Source organism: Panthera leo, chromosome A3 (assembly GCF_018350215.1).
Source record: "Panthera leo isolate Ple1 chromosome A3, P.leo_Ple1_pat1.1, whole genome shotgun sequence".
Classification (NCBI taxonomy): Eukaryota; Metazoa; Chordata; class Mammalia; order Carnivora; family Felidae; genus Panthera; species Panthera leo.
In genome coordinates, this window is record NC_056681.1 from 124368377 (window position 1) to 124376620 (window position 8244).

At 45.6% G+C, this 8244-nt stretch overlaps 1 long non-coding RNA gene across 1 annotated transcript; it reads left to right on the forward strand.

The window, feature by feature from the left end:
* The first annotated feature begins 1003 nt into the window (after positions 1–1003).
* Positions 1004–8030, forward strand: LOC122215145. The gene is made up of 3 exons (XR_006200263.1): positions 1004–1068; positions 2731–3001; positions 7795–8030. It is a non-coding gene; the product is annotated as an uncharacterized LOC122215145 (long non-coding RNA).
* Positions 8031–8244: the final 214 nt, after the last annotated feature.

Sequence of the window (8244 nt, forward strand, 5' to 3'; positions counted from 1 at the left end):
CTCCAATAAATTTGCACGGCCTTCTTGTTTATCAGCTCTGCACTGGTAAATGGTGCTCTGGCCCCTCACGAGAGCCTCAGGAAGGCATGACGTCATGCATGGGGCGCTGAGCCTCCTGAAGCGGCCACTGAAACTCCAGCCTCCCGTGGAGTCCTGGTGAGGATAGAGGGATACTTTTACTATACAGAGCTCCCATAGAAGCCACAGTGCTATGGCAGCCACCACCAGTCAGGACTGACGTTGGACACAGCTGAGGTCATCCCAGTTACCACAGTCTGTGGATCAGTGCATGAGGTTGCCTCCTCACCAGGCCATGGGATCCTGAGATCCTGATCCTTGTCAAGCTCTCCTACAGGACCGGCACCACTGTGCCTCGCCCCCACTGGACTTGTTGAAACTCAGCTTTTGGCATCAGGGCCAATGTGGAATTGTCCCCAGAGATCCAGAAATCCAAACCCTGGCCTGAGGGTTAGGACTCAGTGAGGACAACTGAATATGACTTTCTCCTGCCCTCAGGACCAAGATGATCCTCCTTCCCCTGCCGGACAGGCCAACAAGCTTCCCCGAAGATGCTTCCCACTGACTGGCCAATCCCAACATCCCCCTCACAACTCTGTCCCTCTGCCTCTAGGTGCTTACCCTCATTACATGGCAAGCTGAGTCAGATTTCTTAGGAAGAATTGAGGGGAAAATTCACTGAGATATTAATATGCATTCTCCCAGTGATTTCTTCTCCCCCTTGAAGGTACCCAAGCCCTTGGTGGAGTCTTGCCTGAGATAACTTTGCAAAGTAGGCCTGATGGGTCTTTAATAAAAGCTCAAACTCACAGATGTCCTGCAGGGGGCATCTTTGAGAGTAGCACTGAAGAGAGATTTTTTTTCCCCCTAGGTTTGAGGGAGACCACCATGAGACATGTGAACAAAGGACAGGCTCCATGGTGCACCTAGACCTTCTGGACCCTCCACTCTGGGACTTCCAGCTGTGCCAGATATCCCTGCACCAGGAATGTTGCACACAAAGCACAGAGCCACCTGATTCTAAGGGTCCACGCCAGGCTGCTTCAGTCAGTAGGTGTCCAAGTGGTAAAGAGGCGGGCCTAGTGACTACGTCAGAAGGAAGCTCCAGAAGTTTCCACACGGTTCTAGTAGGGGTGTGAGAGCACTTGGGGTAGATTAAAGTTGATTTGGAAGAATTAAAGGTCTATGAGTCAGTAGAGCCATTCAAACCAACGTATGTCTCAGGGCTTACTGGAGTTGAGTATACATGGGTTGGGCTCTGGGTGGAGAGGACCTTTGTTCCTAGAGTGGCCATGTCCAAGAGGATGGCCAGGCCAGACCAGATGCTGGGTGCCCAGAGGTGGAAAGGGAAAGAAATTACCATGAATGGTTTAAACTAATGAGATTCATCTCTTGAGGATGGGAAGGGGTCCTTGTGTTCATGACTGCCTGATATCTGATCAAGAAAGGTGGACAGAGAAGGCTGTTGGGTAGGAAGCTACTAGTGTCTGCTCATAACCGCTTCCATGTGTTCTACCTTGAGTATTTCTGAAGCCTGTTGTATATTGCCGTTTAATCTGAAAAGGAGAGAGAAAGCAAAGACCCACCTGATGTTTCTGAGTATCAAAGTTACCTCAGGAGGAGGGAGGCGCATGGCTATCCTTAAGCCAGGGGCTGATGTGTGTTGTGGCCTGCCTGCATCACTGGTGAGAAGGGCCCAGAAATCTTTCTGCCTGGGGGGCAGAGAAGCCTTCTGGAAAGCATTCAAACTTAAGCTAAAGTATGTCCTTGAGAAGAGATCACAGACACAAGTTTGAACCAGTTAGAATGCCCCAGCCCTCAGACGGGAGCAACAACAGGTCAGCAGAGTGCCGTCACTCCGTTTTATCCCCTTCCCAGCACCCCCATGTCCTCAACAGTTAAATTAACCCCATCGTTAAAATAGAGTGAGCTTATAAAATATGGCTTCACCTTAGTTCTGAGTGACTGAGGCTCCGGCTGGGAAACCATGGGGCAAAATGAGGCACTTTTCCTGGAATCTTGTGCTTTTGAGGATCCCAGAGAACACAGCGCACTGGGACCCCTCATGGAGAGCCCTGCTTACCATCGACGGTGTCCTGCAGCGATGGCCATCCATCCAGCAATGTCAGGGGCCCCTGGCAACTGTGGCTGAGCCCACTGGGGTCTGACAACATAGCCCGAGTGGGTAATGGTGGTCACTCCAAGTACCTTTGTCTAGACTCGCTCCCCAGGTAATTTCAGCCTGTTCTTGGCTCGCACATACAGCACCTTTGTGAGAATTAGAAATAGGAGCCCTGTCTGGATGGAAGAATTATGAAAAGGCAGCTCTCCCCTGGTGTGTAGCAAGACTTGACAAGTGGGTCTAAGGCTGCATTTCAGCCTTTCTCCAAAGCCAGGCATTTCTGGACATTTTAAACATTTTTAAAATCCAGAAAAGTATAAAGAGGAAAATAGAAATCACCCATAATCTCAATATTTCAACCCTCGGAAAACTTAATGTGGAGAGAAGTTGGATCCAGAGGGTCCTTTAAGGCCCTTCCTTTGGACGATGACGTTGAGTCTTGCTGGCCAAACCAGGGCCTGTGCTGGATGCCAGGTCTCGCTGCTCCCTCGCCAGCCTGGGGCCCTGGCCATGGTGATATACAGGCTGTGCTGAACAACACTCTTGTTTTCTCCACAGCCTTGACCCGGGAATTCGGTTTCTCTTCATAGGATTCCAGGTGTTGCATTCCTGGGACTCACGGCCCTCTGGAAAACCATTCATTGACTCGTTCTCATTTGAGAATATTTCTGGAGCATCTTCTCTGCCCCATTCTTACTCTGGAGAAAAAAAAAAGTCACAGTTGAGTCCCTCCCCCTCTGCCCCTGTGGGCCAGCTGCTCTGACTCTTGGCAGCTGTCAGCTGTCCCTGTGCTCAGAGCCTTGTCTCCCTTTGGCCTCTCATCCCAAGATACTCAGCTGCATGCCAAAGATCTGCTCTCTGGTGAGTCCCTCTAGTAGCCATTCTCGGTACAGGGCCCCGAACATTCCTTCACTTGGGTCGACCTTTGGCAACATCCTTTATACTGTCTCAGGACCAGGCCCTGCCATGATCTGAAAGGTCCCAGCAGAGGTGCATTTGGGTGGTTGAGTCAGCTGAGCTTCCAACTCTAGATTTCTGCTCAGGTCATGATTTCACGGTCGTGGGATCGAGCCCCAAGTCATACGCTGACAGTGTGGTGCCTACTTTGGATTCTCTCTCTCTTTGCCCCTCCCCCCACTCATTCTCTCTCTCCCTCCCTCTCTCTCTCTGTCTCAAAATAAAGGAATAAACATTAAAAAAAAAAGTCCCAGCGGATGGCAGAAAGATCACAGTGGAAAGAAGGGAAGTGTCAGACAAAACTCCAAGGAGGAGGTAGATTTGAAGGACTGAGGTTCTCAAGAGGTAGAAACTGCAGGCGGATATTTTAGGTACAGGTGGCAGCTGAGCAGAGCAGATGGACCCTCAGGACATGCCAGGGTAGCCTGTCACCGTGTTTCTACACATGTAAACTTCACGTGCATGCTAATGTCATACACCTGCATGCTCACATCTATGTACAAGGGTTCTTCCTGAGGCTGAGCCCGAAGAGCTTTAACAGGCAAGTGGTTCTGACACCAGAGGTGAGAGCTTCAATTAGCCTTTAGGGCAGACCCTTTCTTCTCTCCTTCCTTCCTCCCTTCCTCCCTTTTTTCCTTCCTTCCTTCTCTCCCTCCCTTTTTCCCTTCACCATCAAAAAGGACCCTTGAGTCCCATGAATATAAGATGACATTATTCTTGGGGAAAACCATCAAGTTATTAACTCATAAGGGATTGTATATGGATGTGTCTGAACTTTGTCACCAAGGCTGCTGGCAGTGTGTGCGGGTGGGGTGGGGGGAGCACAGAAGGAATGGAGGGGACAACGGAAGTGCATAGGATTTGTGACAGCATTATCCCTCCACTGGTGTTCATTCCCGAGGAGATGGGTGATTGATGACATAGAAAATAGGAGGACGCTGCACCAGATGTTCTATGAGTTTTTAAAAAAGATTTTCCTTCAGGAATGTGAACATTATTTCTTTAATGTTTATTGATTTATTTAGAGAGAGAGAGAGTGCACAAGCAGGGGAGGGGCAGAGAGAGAGAGGGAGAGAGAGAATCCCAAGCAGGCTCTGCATTGTCAGTGCAGAGCCCGATGCGGGGGATCAATCCCATGAACCCTGAGATCATGACCTGAGCCAAAATCAAGAGTCGGATGCTTGGGGCACCTGGGTGGCTCAGTTGGTTAAGGATCTGACTTCGGCTCAGGTCACGATCTTGAGGTCCATGAGTTCGAGCCCCACATTGGGTTCTGTGCTGACAGCTGGGAGCCTGGAGCCTGCTTCAGATTGTGCCTCCGTGTCTCTGCACCTCCTCTGCTCACTCTCTCTCTCTCTCTCTCTCTCTCTCTGTCTCTCTCTCTCTCTCTCTTCCTGAAAAATAAATAAATGTTAAAAAAAAATAAAAAATAAAAAGAGTCGGATGCTTAACCGACTGAGTCACTCAGGCGTCCCAGGAGTATGAAAATTCTGAATGCATTAACACTGCATACATGTTAACAGATCATTACATAGCATTGTGGGTCTTTTGCTTTAAAAAAATTTTTTTTTTTCCTTTTTTTTATTTTTTTTTTTTATTTTTTAATATATGAAATTTACTGTCAAATTGGTTTCCATACAACACCCAGTGCTCATCCCAAAAGGTGCCCTCCTCAATACCCATCACCCACCCTGCCCTCCCTCCCACCCCCCATCAACCCTCAGTTTGTTCTCAGTTTTTAACAGTCTCTTATGCTTTGGCTCTCTCCCACTCTAACCTCTTTTTTTTTTTTTTCCTTCCCCTCCCCCATGGGTTTCTGTTATGTTTCTCAGGATCCACATAAGAGTGAAACCATATGGTATCTGTCTTTCTCTGTATGGCTTATTTCACTTAGCATCACCCTCTCCAGTTCCATCCATGTTGCTACAAAAGGCCATATTTCATTTTTTCTCATTGCCACGTAGTATTCCATTGTGTATATAAACCACAATTTCTTTATCCATTCATCAGTTGATGGACATTTAGGCTCTTTCCATAATTTGGCTATTGTTGAGAGTGCCGCTATAAACATTGGGGTACAGGTGCCCCTATGCATCAGTACTCCTGTATCCCTTGGATAAATTCCTAGCAGTGCTATTGCTGGGTCATAGGGTAGGTCTATTTTTAATTTTCTGAGGAACCTCCACACTGCTTTCCAGAGCGGCTGCACCAATTTGCATTCCCACCAACAGTGCAAGAGGGTTCCCGTTTCTCCACATCCTCTCCAGCATCTATAGTCTCCTGATTTCTTCATTTTGGCCACTCTGACTGGCGTGAGGTGGTATCTGAGTGTGGTTTTGATTTGTATTTCCCTGATAAGGAGCGACGTTGAACATCTTTTCATGTGCCTGTTGGCCATCCGGATGTCTTCTTTAGAGAAGTGTCTATTCATGTTTTCTGCCCATTTCTTCACTGGGTTATTTGTTTTTCGGGTGTGGAGTTTGATGAGCTCTTTATAGATTTTGGATACTAGCCCTTTGTCCGATGTGTCATTTGCAAATATCTTTTCCCATTCCGTTGGTTGCCTTTTAGTTTTGTTGGTTGTTTCCTTTGCTGTGCAGAAGCTTTTTATCTTCATAAGGTCCCAGTAATTCACTTTTGCTTTTAATTCCCTTGCCTTTGGGGATGTGCCGAGTAAGAGATTGCTACGGCTGAGGTCAGAGAGGTCTTTTCCTGCTTTCTCCTCTAAGGTTTTGATGGTTTCCTGTCTCACATTCAGGTCCTTTATCCATTTTGAGTTTATTTTTGTGAATGGTGTGAGAAAGTGGTCTAGTTTCAACCTTCTGCATGTTGCTGTCCAGTTCTCCCAGCACCATTTGTTAAAGAGACTGTCTTTTTTCCATTGGATGTTCTTTCCTGCTTTGTCAAAGATGAGTTGGCCATACGTTTGTGGGTCTAGTTCTGGGGTTTCTATTCTATTCCATTGGTCTATGTGTCTGTTTTTATGCCAATACCATGCTGTCTTGATGATGACAGCTTTGTAGTAGAGGCTAAAGTCTGGGATTGTGATGCCTCCTGCTTTGGTCTTCTTCTTCAAAATTACTTTGGCTATTCGGGGCCTTTTGTGGTTCCATATGAATTTTAGGATTGCTTGTTCTAGTTTCGAGAAGAATGCTGGTGCAATTTTGATTGGGATTGCATTGAATGTGTAGATAGCTTTGGGTAGTATTGACATTTTGACAATATTTATTCTTCCAATCCATGAGCAGGGAATGTCTTTCCATTTCTTTATATCTTCTTCAATTACCTGCATAAGCTTTCTATAGTTTTCAGCATACAGATCTTTTACATCTTTGGTTAGATTTATTCCTAGGTATTTTATGCTTCTTGGTGCAATTGTGAATGGGATCAGTTTCTTCATTTGTCTTTCTGTTGCTTCATTGTTAGTGTATAAGAATGCAACTGATTTCTGCACATTGATTTTGTATCCTGCAACTTTGCTGAATTCATGTATCAGTTCTAGCAGACTTTTGGTGGAGTCTATCGGATTTTCCATGTATAATATCATGTCATCTGCAAAAAGCGAAAGCTTGACTTCATCTTTGCCAATTTTGATGCCTTTGATTTCCTTTTGTTGTCTGATTACTGATGCTAGAACTTCCAGCACTATATTAAACAGCAGCGGTGACAGTGGGCATCCCTGTCGTGTTCCTGATCTCAGGGAAAAAGCTCTCAGTTTTTCCCCGTTGAGGATGATGTTAGCTGTGGGCTTTTCATAAATGGCCTTTATGATCTTTAAGTATGTTCCTTCTATCCCGACTTTCTCAAGGGTTTTTATTAAGAAAGGGTGCTGGATTTTGTCAAAGGCCTTTTCTGCATCGATTGACAGGATCATATGGTTCTTCTCTTTTTTTTTGTTAATGTGATGTATCACGTTGATCGATTTGCGAATGTTGAACCAGCCCTGCATCCCAGGAATGAATCCCACTTGATCATGGTGAATAATTCTTTTTATATGCTGTTGAATTCGATTTGCTAGTATCTTATTAAGAATTTTTGCATCCATATTCATCAGGGATATTGGCCTGTAGTTCTCTTTTTTTACTGGGTCTCTGTCTGGTTTAGGAATCAAAGTAATACTGGCTTCATAGAATGAGTCTGGAAGTTTTCCTTCCCTTTCTATTTCTTGGAATAGCTTGAGAAGGATAGGTATTATCTCTGCTTTAAATGTCTGGTAGAACTCCCCTGGGAAGCCATCTGGTCCTGGACTCTTATTTGTTGGGAGATTTTTGATAACCGATTCAATTTCTTCGCTGGTTATGGGTCTGTTCAAGCTTTCTATTTCCTCCTGATTGAGTTTTGGAAGAGTTTGAGTTTTTTTTAGTTTGTTTATTTACTTTAAGAGAAAGTGAGCACAAGCAGGGGAGGAACAGAAAGAAGGAGAGACAGAATCCCAAGCAGGCTTCACGCCATCAGCACACAGCCCGATGCGGAGCTCGAACTAGCGAACTGTGAGATCATGACCTAAGCGGAAATCAGGAGTCACTTAATTGACTGAGCCTCCCAGGCGCCCCTATGTAGAGCTGTTGTGAAGCAAAAGGACTGTTTCTTAAAAATAAGAATATTATAATAGTGGCATCATCAGCAAGCCTAAATTAATAGTTGATGTGTTTAAATATATATTGTCAGTAAATGATATACACTTCGTGCCTCCCCAGGCTGTTCCTCTGGCATGTGCGTGTGGTCACATCTGACAACCCCAAGTGGAGACGGGCTCTCAGGGTGCACACCATGAGCAGAGGGGGCTGCAGTGAACACCAAAACACAACGTTCCCTATACTACGTAAAAGACTTCACAGACTCCTTAAAACTCATCCAGGGACACCAAGCTCAGAACAGCAAAAACTAGAGGAAACTCTCTCCCATGGAAGAAACGCCACAAATCATTTGAATCAAGTCCTTACAAGACAAACATGAAAAAGATGTTTGGCGATCTTGATTTTAATTTAAAAATTAAACTTTATATTAAAAAGGCAATCTTATTTGACTGCTATTGTGTGTGTCCTAGGGGAAGTGGTACACAGAGCAGGGGTTTAAACAGCCATCAGAAAAGTCCTGACTCTACCAGGATGGGACCCATGTGACACTTTCAGCTTCCCTGACCCCAT